Raw genomic sequence first — 24,247 nt, forward strand, 5'->3', positions numbered from 1 at the left:
CCTGCCCAGCTCCGCCCCACCCAGCCCCGCCCTGCTCAGCCCCGCCCTGCCCTGCCCTGCCCCGCCCTGCCCAGCTCCGCCCCATCCTGCCCAGCTCCGCCCCGCCCAGCTCCGCCCCGCCCCGCCCCGCCCTGCCCAGCCCCGCCCCACCCAGCCCCGCCCCGCCCAGCCCGCAGGAGCCTTGTCAGACCCAGCAGCTGCCCAGAGCCTTCACAGGCCAGGCGTGGACCCCGCGGCCGCAGCCTCCCCTGCCCAGACCACGGACCCCTCTGTGTTGCGGAGGGAGCGTGGCGGAGAGGCCTCAGGCGAGCACGCCCACAGGCAGCGGGGACTCAGCCCCTCTTGTGCCAGAGACAGGACGGGGCCACGGCCTCCCCAGGGCCGGGTTCGCAAGCTGCGCCATCTCTCACTGCTGCGAGCGCCGGCAGTCTCCGTAGTCTCTACCACAGTGCACAACAGGATTCAATGAACACGCCAGACAGAGGAGGTCGCTGCCTCCACGGTCACAGCCTAGTGGAGGGGGCAGGGGGCCGCTCGTGTAAATGAGCAGCTGAGGTACAGTCAGGTGTCTAGGGGAGCAGAGGGGACTGACCGGACGGGTCAAGGAAGACCGCTCCCAGGAAGAAAGATCTGAAATGGTGCCTGAGCCAAGGGGAGGAGCAGCTCCACAGCCTCGCGGAGGGAGAGCATGCAGAGGCAGGAGCGGCAGGTGCAAAGGCCCTGAGGGGGGTGGTCCCCGCCCCAAAGGGAGGCCCTCCTGGCTGCGGCCCAGGCTGAGGGGGCCAGCGATAAGTCTCAGGGGCCTCGTGGGTCCCGATCCGGAGCGGAGCCTTATTCTGAGTGCAGGGGGGAGCGCGGAGGCAGGACCTGATCCCCGTGCTCATCAGATCCCTTTGGCTGCTCTGGGGAGGGAAGTGAAGGTATGGAGCCTGAGGGCAGTGAGGAGGCCAGGCTTCAAGAGGAGCTCTCGGTGATGTGGTGGGACAAGAAGGGGAATTTCAGATTTATCCTGAAGGTGAAGCCACGAGCTGCAGAATGGATGGGTGTGAGGTGAGGAGTCTCAGTTGGGGGACGCCCAGACTCAGGCATTGATGGCAGAGCTCGGGGCGACCTGAGCCTGGGGGGAGCTGGTGGACAGTGCTGTCTGGCCTCACGGAGCCTGGGCCACCCACTGGGCCTTCCTGGTGCTGAGCAGGTGACCGAGGGCTCAGACAAGCTCAGGGAAAGCTCTGGAACCTTGGTATGAATTTGGGGTCATGAGTGCATGGGTGATCTTAGAGGTGTCAGCAGGGAGAAGGGGCTGAGCCCTATGGCCTCTGACCTGAGAGAGGAAGGGCGGGCAGGGTGGGTGTGGGAGGGGGATAAACGTGAAGTCCATAAGACATCATTACTTGGCGCAAAGGTCCCAGGTCAGGTGACAATGGTACTCAGCTGCCCTGGTCCAAATTGGTAGCAAGCTTATCCCAGGGTCACTCGTGGTGCCCCCCCATTTATTCCTGCACCATCTCCATGGCAGTGTGCTATCGTCTGCAAAGGGAAACTGAGGCTCAGGTTAACCACCGTGGGATTTGACAGGACTGCACCAGCATCCAAGCAGACCTTTGTCCACGGCCGGTGCTCTCCCTCGTGAGGCCTGGGGGGTGACCCAGCGTGCTAACCTGGCGGTGGGCGGGGGTCTGGAGTCTTGTGTCTTCGTCCACGCATGAGAAGCTTGGATTCCTGAGGTTTCCAAACTCCACTTGCCACAAGGGGAACTCAAACTGACAGAGAGGACCTTGTCATGAGAAGGTGGGGAGTGCCCTGCTGGTCTGCGTGCAGCAACGGCGAGCTGATGCCCGAAGCCCCCCCGCGCACCCCTGCCCTCCCAGCCAGTCTGCTCCACACGGCTCTCTTCCAAGGCAGCACCTTCAACACCACAACGGCCCTGACCGGGGTTCGAGTGAATAAGGGCAGCTGGACCGCAGGGCGACCTCCCGCCCGCAGGAAGCTGACCATATAGATGAGCACAGCCAGGGACCCCCAGGACCCTGAGCCTGCGGAGGGCCTGGCTGGGCTTTGCAGCCTCACTGGCCTGGAGAGGGAGGGGGTGGAGGACAGGGCAGTGGTTCTCACTCTCCTGAGGTGCGTCTGGAGGACTTGTCAAAGCCCAGAGCTCAGCAGGTCTGGGGCACTGAGAATCCATGATGCTGCTGGTCTGGGACCCCGCTTGGAGAACCACTGACTCGGGAGTGCCTACCCAGCCTGCATATTAAATCACCTGCTGAGCTTTAAAAACTGAGTCTGGCCACTGTGTCAGAGTTTGGGGAAGGAAGGGGGCAAGGGGACTGGGGTAGTGAGAAAATCTTTGAAAGTTCTGTTCTCCGGTGGGTCCAGCATGGGGGCTGGTGAGGAGCTCAGAGGGAGGAACTGGTCAGCGCTCCCTAGGTCATCTGAACGGAGGACCCAGCAAGGGGGCTTGGTGCAAACAGGTGTCTGGGCCTGCCACCCAGAGCCCCCCAGGAGGACCTGAGGCTGGGGCTGTGGACAGGATCATCGGGGGATCCGTGGGACAAACTTTGAGACCCAGCGAGGAAATACATGGCCGGACAGCATCGCGCACGCGGAGAGATGCACAGAAACGCCTCCAGCATGCTGCTCGCCTGGAGAATCACCCAGCTGCCTGTGTGCAGGCGAGGAGGCTCGGGGAGGGCGCTGGGCCAAAGCAGGTGGCTCCTCATCCCTTTCCTTAGAGTCACCTCTCTGGCTTCTATTTGAGTTTATTAGTGTCCAAATCCTCTGAAGATAGTATTGCCTGCACTGGGATGACCATGCCCGCCTCCCCCAGCCCCAATATTAATGATCAATTAAAAACCCAGCAGGAGGAGAGGAGAGGGGAGGCTGGGGACATCTGTGTCCGAGGCAGCTCCTGGAGCCTCCTTGGGCAGGAGGCTCAGGTCCTAGTCAACATGTCCAGCAGTCCCTCCAGGCTCCGCTCATCCTAGGACAATGACTCAACCCATCCATCACCCTGACGTCCAGCAGACAGCGAGTGTTTGAAACCAACCGGCACCCTGGGCCTTGGACACAAAGGGATCTGTTGGTGCCAGGCGAGGCAGAGGTTTGGCAAAGGACCAAAGCGCCGGTGACGGGCACAATATGGTCTTGCACCGAACCAGCCTTTCCTACGCCATCTCTCAGTGTGCCCGGGAGCCAGTCCCAGCCTCCCAGCGGAGCCCTGTGTGGAGCCAGGCCTTCTTAGGCTGGGCTGGGGCAGGCATGAGGGAGGCGGGGCTCGGTCTCTCTTCCTCACCCTATGGAGGCACCAAGACAGATGGCAAAGGTGTGGGGCAGCTGGTGGGCTGCAGAGAGACAAGAACGTGGACGAGTACACCCGGCCCCGTACTCCTTGCTGTCACCTGCCCACTGCCATCCCGGCACCAGCGCACCTACGGAGAGGCCCCATGGGGATGGCATGTGCCGGGTCCTTGCCAGTGCTGGTGGTGGGGCTGAGGAGGGCCTCCCTGGGGCATCTACCCTGTGCCATCCTCATGGCAACCACAGGGCAGGCCCCTTGTTCAGGTGAGGAGACAGAAGCCCCCATAGGCCGGAGGGCCCTGGCCAGGGGGAGGCATGAGGACAGCATGCGGTGGGCCATGAGCTCTGCCCCTGCCCACTCCCAGCACTCAGCAGGGGGCAATGACCTTGACCCTTTGACAGCCAGGAGGGGAGATGGGGCTGGTGGCCACCTGGGGCAGAGGCTGGCTACGTCATTGGGCTGGGAGCATCCCTCCCCGCCAGCCCCTCATGGGCGCACGTCAACATGCCCAGACAGCCACTGGGGGCTCTGGCCGTGTCCACCTCGTTCTGGCCAGGTGTGGGCCCTGAACAAACAGTGTTGGGCTTCCCCAGCAGGCTGAAGGGACATGAGCATCACTGCTGTCTTGGCCAGGTCAGGTGGCCATAGCCGTACCGTAGACTGGCTGGCTTTGACAACAGAAACCCCTCCTCTCATGGTTCCGGAGGCTGGAAGTCTGAGATCAGGGTGCCAGGGTCACCTGGTTCTGGGTGAGGGCCTCTTCTGGCTTGCAGACTGCATCCTGTCACTGTGTCCTCAGATGGCTCCTCCATGGCATGCATGTGGATAGAGTGACCCATCCTATAGGGCATGGAATCCCCCCAGGAGAGCCCCATCTTCACAACCTCACCTACCCCTAACGACTTCCTAAAAGCCCCACCTCCAAATACTGTCACATTGGAGTTAGGGTTTCAACATCTGAATTTTGAGGGAATTTGGGGTGGGGGACAAAAACATTCAGTCCATAACAGATACAAAATTCCTCAACAAATACTGGGAAATTGAATCCAGCAAAAATAAAAATAAATTATCTCATGACCAAGTGGAGTTATCCCTACGATGCATGGCTGGTTCGATATTCAATATTCGAGTCACCGTATCGACAGTTTAAAGAACAGAAACCATGTGGACATCTCAATAGATGCTGTAAAAATATTTGAAAATACTTAACTTCTATTCATGATGAAAACCCTCATCATGAAGAGACCTCCTCAACCTGATTAAAGGCATCTATAAAAAAATAATGATAATAATGATAAACAAGAAACCCATACCTAACATCATTTTTGATGGGGAAAGCCCTAAACAGTGTAATAAGACAATGAACAAGTTGGTGTGCCTACTGGCTTGGGAGATCAACAGAGCTGTCTCTATCCACACATACCAGGAGTCTATATGACAGTCTCAAAGAATTGACAAAAAACTGCAAGAAGTAATAAGTGAGCTTTGCAAGTTCCTCAGATACAAAGTCACTATACAAAAATCAGTCCGATGTTTATTTACTAGCAATGAACAATTGCAAACTGAGATTTAAAAACAGTACCATTTACAATGGCACCAAACACATACGAAATACTTAGATATAAATCTAATGAAATGAGTGTAAATTTTGTAAGCTGAGGACCACAAAACACTGATTACAGAAGCCAGCTAAGATGCACATAAATGGAGAGATGAACCATGTTCATGGATTGTTAGCATGTTCATTTCCCCCAAACTGGCCTATAGATCCAATGCAAATCCAAACAAAAGAAAAAAACCCAAACAAACAAAAGCAAAAACAGGGGAATGTTTTTGTAGAGGTTGGAAAACCTGTTTTTAAAACTTACACGGGAAAAAGAAAAGGAGCTAGAATCACCAAAAGAAGTGTTTGAAAAAGAACAAAGCTGGCAGATTCACACTAACTGATTTCAAGTCTTACTATAAAGCTACAGAGATTAAGAGAGTGTGGTATTTACGATCTGATAGACACATAGAACAAAATAGACTCTAGAATTAGGGCCACATATATAGTCAATTGATTTCAGTGAAGGTTCAAAGATAATAAATGGGGGAAAGACAGTCTTTTTAACAAATGGCGCTGGAACAATTGGATATTCATGTGCCCCCCCCCGCCACAAAAGAGAGAGAGAGAGAAAAAGAAAAGAATCTTGACCCATGCATTGTAGCATATACAAAAATTAATTCAAAATGGCTCATAGACCTAAATAGAAAATCTGCAACCATAAAACTTCTAGAAGATAGAAAAAGAAATTCTTGTGACCTTGGGTTAGTCAAAGACCTTAGATCTGACACATACAAGCATTGATCCACAAAAAAATGAATTTGTAAATTGAATTTAATAAAAATTAAGAACTTCAGCTCTTTCTATGGCAGTTAAGAGAATGAATGAACAGAGGAGCTACAGACTGGGAGGAAACATTTGCCCGTCCTCTTACCTGATAGAGAACTTGAATTCAGAATATATAGAGTTCTCAAAACCCAGTAATAAATGGCCTAGTGTTTTTTTTTTTAAGATTTTATTTATTTGAGAGAGAGCATCAGTGGGGGGGAATAGTTGAATATGTTGTCCCTTCAGATGACTTTATCTACCTGTGTCTGTATATAAAGTGTGTCTCCTGTAGCCAGTATATAGTGGGATCTGGCTTCTTTATATTCACTATGTCAATCTCTGCCCTTTTTTTTTTTTTTTAAGTAGGCTCCGTGCCCAATGCAGAGCCCAAGACCCTGAGATCAAGACCTGAGCTGAGATCAAGAGCCGGATGCTTAACCAACTAAGCCACCCAGGTGCCCTCTCAATCTCTGCCTTTTAATTAAAATGTTTAAACCGTTAACATTTGATGAAATTATCCATATGGTTGGATTTAGGTCTGTCATTTTATTTTTTGTTTTCTGTTTGTCTCCTCTGAGTTTGTTTGTTCTAATGAATATATTATTTTTTACTATTCCATTTTAACGTATACACTGGCTTTTGGCTGTCTCTTCTTACATACTTTTTTTAGTGGTTACCCTAGGGATGTCAGGATCCTTTATTTTACAGTCCCCTTAGAGTTCGTATTTTCTCCCTTCCCATAAAATAAAGCAAGCTTGCAAATTTAGGTCCATTTCCCCAGCCTCACTGGCCTTTGCCACTCATATTATGACACCTCCATGTGTTGAAAATCCCCCCACAGCATTACCATTTTTCGTTTTAAAGGGGAAGAAAAGCAAACCTGGATATTTACTCCGGGAATCACACTCTGCCTTCTCCTGGTGCCACCTCCCATCAGCCTGGCGCTCCTGCACCATTTCTGGTGGGAAGGTCTGCAGGTGGTATACCCTCTTAGTTTTCCTTCACCTGCGATTATCTTCGTTTTCCTTCATTCCAGAAAGAAATAGTCACGGGAAATGGAGCTCTGGGCTGACAGTGCTTTTCTCTCAGTACTTAGAGACGCTGCTCCGCAGCGTCTGGTCCTCACGGTTTCCGACAGCAAACGTCAAGCCTCTGAATCATCGTTTCGTGGGTGTAATGTGTTGTTTTTCTCTAGCTGCTTCCAAGATGTTTTCTTTGGTTTTCAGGAATTTGGTTATTATGTTTCTCAGTGTGGTTTTCTTTAAGTTTATCCTCTTTGGGATTCTCTGAGCTTCTTGAATGTGTTCATTTATTTCTCTCACCAAATTTAGGGTGTTTCCGTCATTTTTCCTTCAAATACCTTCCCCATCTTTCTCCTCTCTTCCTGGAACTCCAAATGTGTACCGGACTCTCTGATGTCGTCCCCCCTGGTCCCTGAGCCTCCGCTTTCTCTTCCTATCTCTCTTCTGTAGATTGGATATTTTCTATTTACCTTCAAGTTCACTGACTTTCTCCTTCATCTCTGTTCTGCTATGAGTCCATCAGTCAATTTTTAATTTCAGATTCTGTATTTTGGGATTTGGAAATACTCATTTGTTTATTTATTTCCTACTTCTCTGCTGAGACTTCTTATCATTCATTTCATATCATATTCTGTGTTTGTGGCGGGGAGGGAGTCCTTACAAAACCTAGTCGGGATGTCCACTGTAAGCACCTAGTCATCCAGGGGATGGTCATTTTCCTGGTTTCTGTTGAATGATTTTGTTTTACATCCTGAGCAGTGGAATGCTGTGTGGTACCAACTCTAGGTCCTGTTTTCATCCTCTGGAGATGCTGACCAGCGCAGCACACAGGTCCGTCTCACCTTCTGTGGGAGGGCTTCACATACGAGCCCTCCAGGGTCGTTCTGAGGTGTGTGCAGGGCTGTGCGCACAAGAGTAGACCCTCTTGTCTGGCTCTCTCCCTTCCAGGAGTCCCCCCACTCCCTTGCCTGCGGGGCCCCCTTTCCCGGTTTCTCTCACTGGGAAGATGGGGTTTCTATCAGAGTCGGAGTCTCTTGTGTGGCTGTGCTGATTCGAGACGGGCTTGCCTTCTGGACAGAGCCACAGGGAAAACCCAGAAACTCCGCTCAGGTTGTTTCTCTGCGTTCCACTCACTTCGACGAGTCCTCAGCAGCAGTTCTTGTTCACATTTCGTCCAGATTTTAGTCACAATTAGTGGAGGGATGGGCCAGCCAGTCAGTACCTGGGCTGTGTTTGAGACGACCCCTCCGTGCTCCCTCAAGGTTTTCCTGACAGCAAAGCTTGGCGGAGAGACGGTCATGCGCCTTGGGGGTGAGTGTGGGCCCCCGCTGTGTGCCGGGCACCTGGGCGGAGCCCGTAGCTCAGGCAGGTGGTGAGGACTCTGCGGGGGGCTCTTTTCTGGGGCCCGGGCCGGAACTGTCCTGTTTCTGGCAGGGGCGGCTGTGGCCAGAGCCAGGTCAGGCGATGGGGGGATGGCAATATCGTGTGGACACAACATCTTCCTTTCCTGCGTCAAAGTCGGACCAACCTGCTCAGACCCGGGTAACAGCCGGAGCAGCCGGCCTGTCTACACACCCGCAGCCTTGGGGACAGAGCGGGAGAGCCGGGGCCTCGGGACCACGTTCCCCCATCCCACGGAGGCCCTGCCCCGGCCTCCTCTGAGTTACTCCTGCCGCTTGGGGCAGCAGAGCCCTCGCGGGACCCAAGTTTCCTTGGCCCCACGCCACAGCTCCGGGGACAGACCACTGATGGCAGAGCTGATGAGCTCAGAGCCTGGGGGCAGGGGGCAGTCTGGCTGGACAGCCGTGACTCAGTAGAAGGGAGGGGACAGGGAGCAGAGGCGTCTCACGCACCCCTGGCGCCCTTCAGCACGGGGCAGGAACGGGGACACAAGGCGTAAGCACCACGGCAGCTCAACGGCCTTTGGCCAGAACGTCTGCTGAGTGTGCAGGCGCGGGGCGGGGCTCCGGGCTGAGGCCCAGGACAGGGGCTGTCACCAGCCGGCCGGGCTGGGAGGGGCGCGTCTCACACGTTCCGGGGGCACCTGGTGCAGCAGGCCCCCCAGCTCAGAGGGACAGTGGGCGGGAAGGAGGGCATGTGCAGGCCTGCGTACCCCCGGCCACACCCAGGTGGGGATGAACCCGGGCCCCTCCCTGCCTGTTCCCTGGGACGCCCACCTGCCCTGGGGGAGCCTCCCAGGGCCCGCCCACAGGAGCTGGGAGGTGGGGGGCAGCCAGGGCCCCAGGGCCCCAGACCACACACTTGCCACCCAGGTGCTGCAGCCCGGCCCACACACCTGGGTCCTTCCAGATCTGGTGTCCCTTGTTTGGGAAGAATGGTGAGGTTAGAGGGACCTGGGCATGTCCCCCAAAGAGCCTAGAATAAGACCAGAGCCCCAGGCCAGCTGCCCTGGGCAGCGAGAACTCACTTGGAGACAGGGTAGGCCCTTCTCTGCAGCCGTGGCCCCGTCAGCTCCATCTGCCCACCGGTTCTTCCCGTCGCTCCTGCCTCTGAACTCCACACCTGAGCATCCAGCTCCCACCGACCTGCCCGCTAGCGACAGCAGGGGCACCCCTAAACCTGTGCCCCAGCCGGCTCCTCTCCCTCAGCCAGACCCGGGGCTCCTGGGCTCCCTCTCGGGGCCCCCTCCTGTCTCTGAGATATCTGCCCGCCTGGATCTCCTGCAGGCAAAGGCACCCCCAGGCCCCCTGCCCCCCTTCCCTCTCCTCATGGCAGTGGGGGCCGCCTCTTCTCACGGACACCCATCACACCGCCCCAGCTCTGGTTGGAGCCCTCTGGGGCTGCTCAGATGAGGTCACGGACTGCCCAGGCCCCTCAAGTGCGTCTGAGTCCCCCTCCCCCTGCCACCCCCAGCTTCCCCCTGCAGCTCCCCGAGAGTCCTCTGCCTTAGCCCTCACGGCCCCTCTGCAGGGACTCTGGGCCAGGTCTGCTGCGTGGTGTGGGTCTGCTCGCGGGTGGTTCTGTTCTTATATTTGCAGTGACTGGTGATCAGGTCGTTGCCGTGGGGACATCCCCCCCCACCGCCTCCCGCAGGGTCCCAGGCACATCCGTGTGCATGTCTGAGGCGGCCCCTGTTCTGACAAACCAATTCCCTTCAGGGTCTGGGGGACCCACAGCCCACGTGTGCAGACTTGAAAGTTTGAACAGTAGAGCGCGAAGTGTGCCCTAAAGGTGAGCTTCCCAGAGTGTGCTTTCAACGTGAACAGTAATTTCTTACTTAAGAGAAGCCTATAAACCCAGCTCTTCTTTGGGATCTAGCAGGAAGTTCTTGTCCCAGTGGTTAACTGTTTTAGGCGAGAAGGCAGTGTCAGGAGACTTGCCAGCAGGTTAAGGACTTGGGATTTCAAGAGGTCCCCAGTTGATTGAGGGGCTCATAGTGTGGTGAGGGGGTGTGAGGCCCCGGGCACAGGTGGGAGGGTGGGGCCTGCAGGCGCCAGGCACATCATTCAGCCACAGATGGGGAGGGACTGGACACTCAGGCTGCATGCCCTTCACTCCTGCATTCACTGTTTCTTTATAAATACAGATCAAGCTCCTACTATGTGCCAGATAATGTCCCTAGCAGGAAACAGTAGGCACAGACATGTCATTCGGGGTCAGGGGAGCTTTCCCCGTGGCCAGACCCACATGTGCAAAGGCCCTGTGGCAGGAGAAGCCCCAGGCACCGAGAGCATGTGTGAGGGAGGTGAGCCTGAGAAGCTAACGTTTGCTTCAACCCAAGGGCATCAGCTGAGCTGCTGCAGGAGATGCTTGTCTAGCAAGTGCCACAGTAAACCCTCAGGGCCTCCAGCGGTGGCCCCCTGGGATCAGCCCCCAAACGTCCTGCCCCTGGACCTCAAACGTTGTTCCAGTTACTGCTACATCACGAGCACTCAGACTCAGGTCGTAAGATGACCCCGTGTGTTGCTCTCAGAGGCTGTGGGCCAGGACTCAGACGAGCCACACAGGGACCTCCTTCCTCGGTGGGGTGGGCGTCGGGCCACTAAAACCCAAAGTTCTGCCACAGTCCCACCAGCTGGGGGGGCTCTCTGCTCCATTTCCCAGCTGGGGCCCCTGGGGAACATGCACCCCCCACCTCTGAGGTTTGCCCAGGACGAGATTGGGAGCAGGGACTCCCTGCTCAGAACCCGGAGGCGGGAAGCATGCACACTGCTGGCCTCAGACTCAGCTGCTGTTCCAGCCCCCTGCTCCTGCTGCCCCCCAGGCGGCTCTCCCAGGGAGGAGGCCCTGCCCCACCCGCCCAGGCAGACCGGCAGGTCACGGCAGGCCACTGACCTCCCTCCGGTCCTGGCCCAGAGATGCGGCAGGTGCATGCAGGGCAGGGTCTTGGCCCAGGCTGGGCTCTGAGGGCAGGGCCTCTCCAGGGATACCAGTCCCTCCCCACAGGGCAGCCGAAAGCAGGGGGAGCGGCTGGCCGGGGGGGCGGGGGGGGGGCACGGGGAAAGCCTGCTGCCTTGGCCCCTGGGGACCCCGGCCCTGACATGGTTTAGGACAGGCAAGGGGCGGGGCCTCCAGGGAGCTGCACTCCCCCGGCCACGCCCCCTGTGCCCAGCTGGCCGCGGGAGCCCCTGGCTCCTAACCCTTCAGCAGGCTTTATGCTCAGTGCACACACCTGTCCTGTCTCCAGAGCCACGGCACCTGCGTGAACCGTGCAGCCAGCTCCAGGCACTGCATCACAACCGTGTTTGGAGAAGGTAAGAGTTTCGGGAGGGGCCTGGGGCTGCTGAGCTGTGGTGGGGGGGCCGGCAGGGGAGTGGCGAGGTGGGACCAGCAGAGGCGGAGCGGGCGGGTCCTGAGAGGGAAGATGGGGCTGCCAGGACCCTTCGGCTCCAGACATCCGACAGCTCCCGTCAGGCCCCCACCTGGGACCCCTTTGGGGTACCATGCCCCCCCAGGTTCCTCTGCACCTCAGCGTCTCGGGGAGGCGGCCTGTCCTTCACTGCTGGAGTTGGCATGTGCCTGTCTGGGGCAGGGGCAGGAAGGTGCCCTGCAGGCCGGTCCTTGTCCTCGGGGGCGCAGGGCAGCTCCCAGCTTCATAAGCGGCAGGCCTGCAGGTGTGAGTGGTCGTGAATATGAATGAGCCGCTGGCGGAGCCCACAGTGGCCATTAGGAATGACATGACCTGTGTTTATTATAAACTCTTCTCTGAGGTGCACCGTGGCTTGATTAATAATTGGGCCCGGCATCCCAGGGAAATTTCAGCTTTGCCACTTTGGAGAATTGCAGTGAAAGCACCATCCTCCCAAAGGTTCTTCCTCACCCCTGTATGAGCAGCTCTGTAAGATGCACGTGGAGGCTCATGCCTGGTCACCATGGTTTCCTTAGCGGGGATCAGAGCACTCACAGGTGACGCCCGTTCTTCGGTGGGATGACGAACCCTTTGCTTTCACACCAATGGAAGACATGACCTCACGTCCCGCGGGGAGCGGAAGACACGGCTGGGTCGGAGAGAGCCGGAGAGAGCCGGAGAGAGCCAGAGAGAGAGACACTGAGCTGGGGAAGCTCCCGCCATCGAGGAGAGCGCCCGGCTGGAGCGCACAAATGGACACGGCCAGCAAGAGCGCAGCGAAAAGGACCGTACTGCAGGCAGAGCAAGGGGCGGGGGGCGGGGGGCGAGGCCTGGCTCTCCCTGGCTCTCTCTGTTCCCCGAGGACCCTCACGTGGACCCTGAGCTGGGAAGCGCTGGGCGGGACGCCAGCAAAGCACTCTCGGAGTTGCAAGCAGGCCCATTTGTAACTGTGTTACTCCTTAGCAGTGTTACTCAGCTGGCTGGCAGAGCCCCAGCTCAGCTGCCGGCTGCCTCCCGGCCGCAGGGATGCAGGACTCGGGGTGGGAAGGGGGCCCCACGCCGCATCTTCCTCTCTGTGCTCAGGGGGCCTTCCTGGGGGATGCCACACCCCGGGCCTGCCCACGGAAGGGCACCACGCAGAAGCTGGCCACAGCTCCCACTTTCTGAGAGTTTGGAGCCCTGGACAGGGGTGGGGTCCAAGGGTGGCTACATGGCATTTGCCGCAAATGTCAAAAACCCCCACGTGTCCGTTGCGTGTCCCCTACCATAGGTGACCGACACCCCAGCAAAGCTGCTCTGCAGGCTTCGGCCCTGGGACTCTCCTGTTCACGTCACCACTGGAGCAGACCCTCTAAGCAGTGCGCCAGCCCGAGTCCCCGCTCATCCCCCTCTAAGGAAGGCCGGGGCCGCTGTGTGTCCATCATGGGCCATGCTCATTTGGGTCGTTGTAAAAGTGAATTTACTCCTTAAATACCATTCAAGGAAACTAGCAAACTCGCCTCCCCAGACGAGCTCCTGATGGCTGAAACGGGCCTCGTCTGCAGCACGCTCCTTGCTCATACCGCAGATTCGACTCTTCATGGGCCCTGTGTCACTTGGCCCCAAATGCTGGGCCTGCTTCAAACCAAGGCAATGATGCCCTCATTGCTCCATTGTCACTCACCTGGAAAATTATCATGGGGTCACGGTCACTACCTCTCACACTGTGTGATGATTCGAGCTGGGGCTGAGGACATGCCTCCTAACCCTAATCCTGCCTCCTCGGGGCTCCAGGACTGGCAGGGCCCGTGTCTGCTGGGAATCCCTTCCCTGTTGCAGAAGACATTTGTGGGGGGCCCCTCTCCCCGCTTCCTACGGCGGTGGACTGGTTTGGCCTTCGGCATCCACCACTGCTCTGTTCCAGCCCATGCATTCCAGGCATGGTGGCCGGCTGCAGTCCAGGCTTGGGCACGCGACCCTGGGAAGATCAGCATGAGTCAGTTCCAGGAGCTGGGATTTTGGGGCTGCTTCCATGTTGGTGAGGTGGACTCATGAGGACAGAGCCAATGTGGATGGGACACAGAGTAGAGAAATCTCATCTTAGCAACACCTTTTAAACCCTTGATCAAGCCATACCTGAAACAAGAATGCCCTGACATTCCAGGTTGTGTCTTCTGTCACCTGCAACTGAAGGAGGCCGGGGCCCGTGTTCAGGCTGAAGGAGTGGTCTGGCTCTGGTCTCACTTGACCTGCATCGGGCAGCAGAGAAGATGCGATGAGCCCATCATGAGAAAAGCCTCAGATAAATCCAAATTGTGGGGTATTCTACAAAACACTGGACCAGTCGTCCTCACAACTGCTGGGTCACCAAAACAAGGAAAGTCTGAGAGAGACTGTCCCAGCTGAGAGGAGCCCAAGGAGACATGCTGACCCAGTGTCACATGGGTCCTGGGGTGGAAAGAGGACATGAGGATAGTAGTGAAGCTGGGTTCCCATCCCATGCTCCTTCCTCGTGACAAGTGGACCACCACAGTGTGAGATGGGGGCGCTGGGCAGCATGTGGGGACCCCCCCACTCTCTTTGCAACCTTTCTGTAAATCTAAAACTCCTCTGAAATCTCAATGTGTATTTGGAAAAGGAAGGAGAAAAATGAATCACAATTTGAACGTTCACTGAAGAAAAGCCGGTTTTGCAGAGACCACGGAGCATCAGTGTAGCGTTTCTACCTCAGCTCTAGAAGAAGGGACACACGTGGGTCTGGCGCTTTGTTGTGGGTGCGAGTGGCCCACGAAACCACAAAATCCCGCAGCAGGAAACATACAGGTGCCCGGGGCCGGTGGGGTGGGTGGGCGCACGCTGGGTTTTAGGCAGACGTTTTCGGCAGGGGTTGAGAGCCGTTGGCCATGAGGAAGATGAGTTTCAGTTCCTGGCTGTTGTGCAGAGAACAGCTGGGGAGGAGGAGGTGGGTGAGGTCAGGGACCCTCCAGTGGGTTGGACTGGAGCCGCCGGGGTGGGGTGGGAGCATCCAGCTGAGAAGGGCACCCCTTGCTGCCTGGGCCGGATGGCATCTGGCAGCCCCACCAGGCAAACAAGAGCTGGGCCCACATGCCCCTCCCAGCTCGGTGCTCCCCTGAGCTGCCGTGGGACCGGGCCGTGCGGGCAGGACCGGGTGCCCCGGGCCTGTGGGGACCAGAGCCACTGCCCCTCATGGCTCAGGACACCTGGGAAGATGGCAGCGTAGGCAGAAACACAGGAGGAGGTGCTGTGAAGTCCCCGTCGGGAGGAGGGGCTCAGGCAAAGGCCAGCAGCCCCGCCCGCTGTGGCCCCAACCGGTGGGCGCCCAGCCCCGGCTGCTGTACCAGGACCTGCAGGCAGGCTCACCGACGGCCCAGGGGCCTGAGTGGCTCCTCCGGGGACACGAGGGCTGGGGACGGAAGACGGGGCAGATGCGGGGCGGGAGGGGCGAGCTCAGCGCCCGAGGCAGTGTGGTCCCGCCCGAGGGGCACCGGCCAGGCCGCTGTGGGGGTCTGCTTCTAAGAGCAAAAGACAGCCGTCAGTGCGCTCTGCACTGGAGGGGGCGTGGCTGTCACCCAGCTTGCGCGGTGGCGGGAGGAAGGGGGGGACGAGAGGTGAACAGACACCCAAACGTTTAGGAGCTAAATCAGTAAGATGAGCACCAGAGACCTCCCAGCTGTCCCTGCACCAGTCACTTCTGCAGAACAGGCACCCCCCCGCCCCCGGCAGGTGGCAAGGAGCATCTCCTTCTCGTTGGAGTCTGAGGTCAGCGGGGCAGGGCAGACCCGCTGGCTCTGGGCTGTGGGTGGGGCTCAGCTCTACCACCGCGGTGCCTATTCTTCTGTGACCAGCAGGTGCCCCTGCCAGTCCTTGTCGGGGTGACGGCAAACACACAAGAACTCGAGCCCGACACCTACACACAAATCAGGCCTTGGCTTGGGTCATGTTCACCAAAATCCCACGGGCTAGTGGACGAGGAAGGAAACGCCTCCCACCTCCAGGCCCCCACTCTAGGGTGCGGGTTAGGATGCCGCGGTACTTTCATCATAGGCGAAAGGAAGCGTTTCACAAAGGTGGAACCGTTCTGAGGCGAAAGGAAGCGTTTCACAAAGGTGGAACCGTTCTGAGGCGAAAGGAAGCATTTCACAAAGGTGGAACCATTCTGTGGTGGAAATGTTCATTAGGAATATCAGCTAAGAGGCCTCCTGCCTGTCAGTATGTCAAAGGCCAGCACAAACCTGGGCGCCGGGAGCTGCTGGTGGTGGGAGTCCCCAGCCGTCCGGGGGCTGTTCACGTGGAAAACAGGGCGGCCATGAGACCTCCAGCCGAGAGGCCTCAGCGTCTGCCCAAGGGGTCATAAAAGGACCCAGATTCCCCATCAGCCAAGATTTTTAGGAGCGGAGCAGAGCCCGGGAGCAGCGCAAACTCCAGTCACGGAGTGCCCTGTGCCGTCCCCTGCCTGCCAGCCCCACCACCGCCAGCCTCACAGGAATCAGCACCAACACTAAACATAAAGAGACTGCTTTCCAGGCAAACTGCTGATACTCGGGACTCCGGCAAGGAGAGCTTGAGGGAGACCGGCCTCAGGGATCCATACGACACGTGACAGCTCAGACGTTAATCAATTTTCAACCCTTGAAACGAAAATGGTCTTGATTTACGAAATCCCCCGAGTCAGGTCTTTTCCACGCCGCCCAGCATTGTGAGCAGGGGTGTCCTCGCAGGCAGGTGTGCCTGGTGCAAGGCGGCCCTCTGTCCGGCCCAAGACCCTCCCGGGCACCCGCCCACCCCTGCCTGCCGGGGGCTGACCTCCAGACACAGCCACGCAGCCCTGGCCACACCACACCTGGCGGGTGTAAGGGGATGCTGCTTCAGGCTCTTTGCTTTCGTCAGAGACCTTCCGTGTGCACGTGGGGATCGGCAGTGGCCCCAAGAGGGACCCCAGCCCCAGGGGTCACTGTCCAGTAGGTGAGAGATCACCTCCCTCCAACCCCACGGACTGAGGACAAACAAGTTTATTCTGGGCGGTTGATGAAGATCTGTAGAAAACATAAGCCCCTATCCATTTTCAACCATGTAATTATATTCCATCTGCACTCTCTGGTCGCTAGTGCCAGACCCTCAGCTAATTATTTAAATAAGCAATTTGAGCCAAAGCTTGGAAGTGTCACGCCACTGTATACCCAAATCCACCAGACAGAGAAAATAGGGGAATATAGATGAATTGCATTATTGCTCTGGGATGGTGAGTCCTTCCCAAGCAGCACAGAAGGAAAGATTGGTATATCTGACCACAGAACAATTTAAAACAGCTGATGGTTAAAGACACCATGAACCAAAATTAAAAGCAAATGGCAAACCAGGAGAAAGTGTTTCCATATGTATTACAAGTGGTTAATAATGATCTCGTAAAGCAATACATTTTAAAGGACAAGCACGCCCACAGAAAAATGGGCAAAAGACCTGCACAGGCATTTTACAAACTGCCCTGTCAGCCAGCGAGCGGATGAGCAACGCTTCGCTTCACTGGAACCAAAGAAACACTACCAAAGCATCAATGGCACCCAATTTATCTTCTGTCAAACTGGCAAATAATGTTTTAAATCGTAAAACCAATTCTGGCCAAAGAACAGAGAAAAGACCCCTCATGCCCGCTGGTAGAAGTATAAACTGGCATGCCTTTTCTGGAGGGTGGGAAGACGGGCAATGCGGTGTATTTGGAGACAATGAACCAAGAGCCCAATGAAATTCATAGAAATATGTCCTAAAAACATACGTTCCTGTGTGAGGATTTGCATGCAAGAATAGTCATGACACGTAGCAGGTAAAGCTGGAAACAGTCTACATACGTGATCAGATCATGGGAGAACCTTGTGCAGCCACTGAAAATGCTGTGGAAGAACATTTATTGACAGGGAATGTGACCATGAGCGCTGCCGAGAGTTATGGAAACAGTGGACAGATGCAGACGCTGTTGAAGAAGAGAGGAGTGGAGAGTGAGATAAGCAGATGGTCAAGGGCACGTGGACACTGGTTATCCCTGCAAGTGCTCTCAGGTGACCAAGGGGCCTCATAAACTTACTGCAAATCCAAAGAAATGACAAGACAAGCTGGTCAGTGTCCTCGCTCTCCCGCTGATTACTCTTTTCTGTTCCCATTGATTTTGTTCTATAAATCACTTTGAGTTGAGTTATTTGGGATCATGATGCAAAGAGGCATGCATTTGAACAAACACGAGGTCGCAAACATGGATGGGGAAGACGGGCACCATCCTCCTAGCAAGCCAGTTATTGTCGTAACACAGGAGGAATGAGCCGGGGAGCTGGGGCGGGACGACAGTCACAATATTTCCCTTGCCATTAAAACTGATTTTTAAAATGGATGAAGACTGCACACCGTGGCACTATCCCCACCCCACTCCCCGGGTTGGGCCCCGGGCTCTGTACCCACCACGTGGACTCAGGGCAAGCCACCTAACTTCCTTGTTTTATCCTGACCTGTAACATCGGAGAAATAATCATGTCTGCTTCGTGGATGCACTTCCCAGCGTGAGGGTCTGCTTTGGAAGCACTCGGTAAAGACCTGCGCTACAGTTAACCTTGGTATTGTTGTTGCGTTCGTTCAAGAACAACACAACCTCTTTCCCAGGGAATCTTGCTTGGCATGGATTATACAGCTCAGGCGTGTGCATATCCTGGAGCCTGCACCTTGTACCCATCGGACGTGCACACGTGGGCTCACCGGAGCACCTGCTCCAGTGGGCGGGGTGGCGCCGTCCCTAACAGCCTCGAACTGGCTACAGTCCAAGTGCCCGTGAACAACTGCACGAGTAAATGGTTGTGTGTTTGTACAAGGGCATACAATACAGCAAAGCAAATAAACAGGCCTCAGTTGTGTGCAACGACCCACATGAACCTTCAGAACATAGTGTTACCGCAAGAAGCCAGACACGCAGCGCGAACACCGAACAAGTCCAGACAGGCGAAGCTGGGAAACAGGGCGGCAGTTCCTCATAGGGTCAACTGCAGAATTACCGTCTGATCCAGCTGTCTGACTGATGAAACACCCCCAGCAGGATGGAAGCGGGTCTGGAAGGGCTGCACCCCGAGTGTACAGCAGTGCCGTTCACAGGACCCAAGGGGTGGAGGCAGCCCAGATGCCCCTCGACACAGGAATAGATCCAATGTGGTCTGTCCACACAACGGAATATAATTTCCCCTTAAAACGAATGACATGCTGCAACATGGATGGAGCTTGAAGACATTCTCGTAAGTTTTGGAGTTAGCCAAACACAAAAGGACAAATGTATGATTCCAGTGCTCCCAAGGTTACAGAGCAAGGTCACCCTCCGTCCACAGCACTCGGGTGAAGCTGAGGTTCCTGAGCTCGGCAGAGCGCAGACCAGCGGCCAGCCAGACACCTCTGGGCTTCTGCTCGGGGCCTGCGCTCTGGGTCCCAGGGCCCTGACCAGAGGCCCTGCCCTCCCCTTGCTGACCTGCCCCCCACGGTACGCCCACAGACACCAGCAAATTACACCAGTATCCTGTGGCTGCCGGAGCCAGAGGGGTCCCGGGCAGGACCCCGGGCTGGGCAGCCTTTCTCAACGAGCCCCGAGGCCCAGGGTCGCCAGTGTGCCCTTGAGCCGAGAGCACAGGGAAGCTGGGTCCTGCACCCCATGTACACGAGCCCCTTCACCGGGGCAGCTGCCTTCTCGGCCACACCTCCCTGGAACATCGTCTGGGACAGGAAGGAAGGGAGGAGAAGGTGGTGACAGAGGGAGAGGAGTGGTCCCGCGCTCGACGCTGCGCAGCCTGCCCCATGTCCTTGGCTGCTTTGGGTGGCCCCACCGTGGGCGGCCAGCCGCTTTCCTCACCTTCCTATCTCATCTGTTTTCTCAGACCTCAGCCATGTCATCTACAGGTACCTGCTCCTCGTCAGCCGCACAGGGATGCGGCATCTCAGGGGCCCCGCTGGCCTGTGCTGAGAGAGAAGGAGAGCCCGCCTGCAGGCGGCAGGTCCCTGTGCCCATGTGTCCACCAGGGGTGCGTCCAGGGCTGTGGGGGCCACAGCGAATCCAAGACCTCCTGCTCCCCCTCCCGAGAGATGCTGGCTGCCAGGGGAGTCCCGGGCAGGCTCCTAGCCCGCGCTCAGGGTGGCTCTGTTGGGTTCTCTGTGCCACCGGGACCCTGTGTTGTTATGACAGAACAGCAAACTTTAAAAAGACAATGGGACGGGGGCGCCTGGGTGGCTCAGTCGTTAAGCGTCTGCCTTCGGCTCAGGTCGTGATCCCAGTGTCCTGGGATCGAGCCCTGCATCGGGCTCCCTGCTCTGGGGGATGCCTGCTTCTCCCTCTCCCACTCCCCCTGCTTGTGTTCCCTCTCTCGCTGTGTCTCTCTCTGTCAAATAAATAAATAAAATCTTAAAAAAAAAAAAAGACAATGGGACGTCAGCGTCCAACTGCCTCGTTTTCAACATAGGGAAACCAAGGCTGGGAAGAGCAAGGCGCCTCCCTCCAGGGCTGGTGGAAGGTTCTGATGCTGGCTCAGGACAGGCGGGGCCAGGAGAGAAAATGAGGTGTTGGCTCAGGGCCCAAGGGCACTGTGGACATGGGTCAGCGGCCAAGGGTCAGGACTGCGCTGGGCGTCACTGCCCGGGACGTGACCGGCCACAGCCCTGGGGGCCTCCACCATGGAAGCCTCCAGGACGTGCACACTGCCAGGGTCCCAGGCCCAGTGACAGTGTGACCATGGCAGGTGGCAGGTAGAGGGAGACACGTGGGTCTGCAGCGGTCACCCGTCGATACCGCCCCCAGAGCCTCCACTCGCTCCTGACCTGCTGAGCAGCATGCACACCAACCCCACCCGGACCGTCAGTCTCACGGCATCACTAAGGAGCTAGGGCCAGACCTCAGCTTGACCAGGACGTCCACACAGCTCTGGGTCAAATGGGGCAGCGCAGCCATCCACGTGGACAGCATCTGGTGCGCGGGCCGGGCCTGGTCTGGCCCGATTCGCCGGGTAGAGCGCCCGGTAGAATCCGGTGCTTCCCGCTCTCGAGACGCCAGCTTCTCAGCTGCAGCCGAGCGACCCACCGGGCGACGGGCTCCCTTCCAGGAACCGGGACTGTGCTCTAAGAGAAATGCTCTGTTTCAGTGGATCCCAATCAGACCCAGTTGCCGAGACACCGGCCTTGGGGCCAGGCCTGCACAGGACCTTCCCTCCACAGTGGCGAGGCGGCCGCCATGCTCCTGGGGCCATTCCTCAGCTGGCTCCGCGGCCAGCGGTCCAGGGGCCTCCCCACCCTGCTTGGACCACAGTGGTGATCTGCATGGGGCAGCAGGTCCCTCCTGCCCCTCCCGGCCCCTGCCCCCTGCAGCCGGGATGTGCATCACGTGAGCGGCCCTGGAAAGAGCCCGTGACACCGGCCAGGACCAGCTGACCATCTGCCTTTCCTCTGACTCTTTCTTAGCCCGTCAGAAAGATAGTGCTTTTATGTAGAGAAGAATACTCACACCGAATGCGGGAGTTGCAAGCATCCCTGTGATGAGCCCAGCAGAGAGGGGCTTGAGCCAGGGAGGGAGCAGACGTGGGCACCCAGGCAAGACCCCCATGCCGTGCCTCCCTGAGCCAGGAGCGCTATGTCACCCGGGGGGGGGGGGGGGGGGCACCTCGGCTGGTCTGGGTCAGGAGCCCACGGAAGGGCGGGAAGTGAGCCGCAGTGAGGGTGAGGGCCACCACGGTCAACCCCCGTCCCCTGCCTGGAGACCCGCAGGAGGGGAAGAATGAAGGGGGGGAAATCAGAGGGGGAGACGAACCATGAGAGACAATGGACTCTGAGAAACAAACTGAGGGTTCTAGAGGGGAGGGGGATGGGGGCTTGGGGGGGATGGGTTAGCCTGGTGATGGGTAGTAAAGGGCACATTCTGCATGGAGCACTGGGTGTTATGCACAAACAGTGAATCATGGAACCCTACATCAAAAACTAATGATGTAATGTATGGGGATTAACATAACAATAAAAAAATTTTAAAAAAAAGAATGAGCCTCCTGTATGGGCTGTGGGGCCGGGGGGGCCTGCGCCTGGGCGGGTGGGGTCAGCGTTGGCAGCAGCCGAAGCCGGTCACGGGCACGCCAGGCACATCGTGCTCTTCCCTCTATGTTTGTGCACGTTCACATTTTCCCGAGAGCAGGGCAGGCGCGGAGGCGAGCAGGAGGCGAGCAGGACGGGAGGCCGGGTCAGGCTGGGTCTGCGGAAGGCGGGAGGGATTCCAGACGCGCTCGCCCCAGCCTTGCTCACAACTGCACGTCACTAGTCTGTGCATCTCGATCTCGTGGTCTGAGCCAGTGCAGGACATGGAAAGGGAAGCACAGGTTGCGGACCAGCGGTGACAGAAACCACCCCAGCGAGCAGCCCCATGGGCGAGCTTGTGAACAAGGCGGGCCTCTGCCCACCGGGGTTCCCACGCGCATTCCAGATGGAGGGGCCGGGAAAGGTGAGTGAGAGCCGCCTTCTCTCTCATTTACCCGGCGTTGGGGCTGTGGGAAAGGCTGCCGGTGCCTCCCTGGGGCTTCTGCGGGCCGGCTGGCCTCCAGGGGGACACAGGAGGGCCGGGGCGCCTCAGTGGACCGGGGACACCAGCACCACGTCCTGCACCAGCACGTCCCGGCTGCTCTCTGTACGTGGCTCAGTCCTCACCCCCGGTCCTCTTGCAGCCTGTCCGTGCCTCAGTCTCCCCATCTGCCCCCGCCTGGCCACAGGCAAATGGGGCAGAGGCCAGAGGTCTGGCTGCATGGCAGCCCCGCAAAGACTGGGGAGTTTCCCAGGGAAAGATTTATGGCTTATCAAATGTTTCCACTCCACCTCCCGGTGACAGTCACGGAGAAACCACAGTGACCCCACATGACCTGCTGTTTCCTGAGCACGGAGGCATGGACTCTGAATCATGCTGGGGTCACGGTGCCCCCGGAAGTGGCCTTGATGTGAGGGTGACGGGGCCAAGCCCAGCCCCTTCCCTGAGGGCCCGCGTGGCATGGACACCCCCCCAGAAGTGCCCCACATGGGGGGGCGCTGCTGGCCCTGCAGGGGTGGCCCCCCACGCACACTGGCCCTCCTGCCTCCCTGCACTCCGCAGGCTGGGGGCCACCAGGGGCCACAAAGGAGGGGTTGGCAGGAGTCCCCTGCACGCCGGCTGGTCCTGGTCGTACCAGCCTTGCTGTTTACCTGGAATTCTCGTCGGGGTTTCAAGGAAAGTCCTGCAGCCCCCGCGGAACCGAGGCCAGCCGCACTCCCACGCAGACGCGCAGACTGGCCCGCGAGACCGGCCCGCGAGGGCGAAGGCTTCCACCAGGTGGCGCGGGAACGCCTCCAGGGTCCAGCTTGGTTCCCACACTTTGTGCGTCTGGAGCAGCCCAAGCCAATAAAAATAAAATGGAGGCACGCGCGTAATTTTACATGAAATAGGCAAAATTAATCTCAACAGTATGTTCTATTTCATCCAATGTAGCCAAAATGTATCCCTTCCACAGGTTGATACGAGGAATCACTGATGAGATCCTTTCCTTTTCTCTACTGTCTTCAAACCCCCGTGGGTTACACGCGCAGAACGCCTCAACCGACCCACTGAAATTTTATCAGAAATCACTGATTGTACTTAAACTTCATAAAACTTAGAGTCCAAAAACGAGATCCCTTGTTCCAAAGATGCTTAGAAGTTTTCAGTAACTGAACGGAGTGTCATTAAAAATTTTTAAATCTAATTTAATTAAGGTCGAATTAAAGCCCCTGTGGCTGCTGAATGGGACCGGGTGTCAAAGGCCATGTTGCCAACCCCCGCCTACAGGCAGCCCACCTGGGTTAACAGCCATGAGGGAGGCACTACTGGTGTTCTGAGGGACAAGCAAGGACCCCAAGGCCATCTGGGCTGGGGAACCAGGCGGGGCCGGCCGCCCTAGGAGACCCACTCGGTGGGGTGCCAAAGGACCCGAGAACTCCCTCCCGCAGTGAGGGGCGTGGCAGTTCCAAGCCCCACCTGGCCCGGGAGCCCAGATTCTGCCCTTCTTTGTTCATCTCCTCTGCTCTGTGCAGGCTGCATGCCCCCCACCCCAGGCCTCTGCCCCCAGGCAAGGAAAGCAGACCCCCGGAGCCGTGACAGACAAGGACCTGGATTGTCCCCGGAGCCTCCAGAAGGAGCCCCATCCTGTGGACGCCTGCAGCCAGTGCGCCCGGACTGGACGTCGGCCTGGGACTCAGATGCGGAGTGTGGTCATTTTCAGCCCTGGGCCCGCGGTGATCCGTCACAGCAGTGACGGGAAGCTGGCACGGCCTCGGCGGGACGGAGTGCGGGTGCTGGGCGCGGTGAGGTCGCCGGGCTGCGGAGGGTTTGAAGCAGGAGGGGATGACAGTCTGATTGGCGCCCCCTCACTGTGAGCCCGCGCTGGGACGGTGGCCCCAGCACGTGGCGGTGGCACCGCTCTCCCGCGCGCGGCGGGCCCCATCTCACAGCCGGGCGGACCGAGACCCCCAGGCCGGGGGCGGGTCGTGGCGCGGCGCCACGCAACCACCCGCGGGCCTCTGTCGGCAGGCGGTCTCGTCCAGGATCGACCTGGGCCGGCGGGTAGGTCGGGGTGCGCGCGCTCCGCTCGAGGCCACGTGCTCCGTCAGAGCGGAGCGTGACTCCTCGGCGGCGTCTGGAGCCCTCCCTGGCACCGCGGGTCGGGTCGGCGACACCGCAACCGGCGACAGCGAGAGCTGGCTGC

The 24,247-nt window shown here is 57.8% G+C and overlaps 1 long non-coding RNA gene across 1 annotated transcript in view; it reads left to right on the top strand.

Annotated features, from left to right (window-relative positions):
* The window catches only part of LOC118024041, a 41,898-nt gene extending 29,906 nt beyond the window's left edge, over nucleotides 1-11,992 (top strand). Inside the window, exons 3-5 of the long non-coding RNA XR_004682983.1 lie at nucleotides 9,808-9,880; nucleotides 11,337-11,403; nucleotides 11,958-11,992. This is a non-coding gene — a long non-coding RNA (uncharacterized LOC118024041). The remainder of the gene's footprint in view (nucleotides 1-9,807; nucleotides 9,881-11,336; nucleotides 11,404-11,957) is intronic.
* The last annotated feature ends 12,255 nt before the right edge of the window (nucleotides 11,993-24,247 follow it).

Source organism: Mirounga leonina, unplaced genomic scaffold, assembly GCF_011800145.1.
Source record: "Mirounga leonina isolate KUSES-001 unplaced genomic scaffold, KU_Mleo_1.0 Mir_195, whole genome shotgun sequence".
Classification (NCBI taxonomy): Eukaryota; Metazoa; Chordata; class Mammalia; order Carnivora; family Phocidae; genus Mirounga; species Mirounga leonina.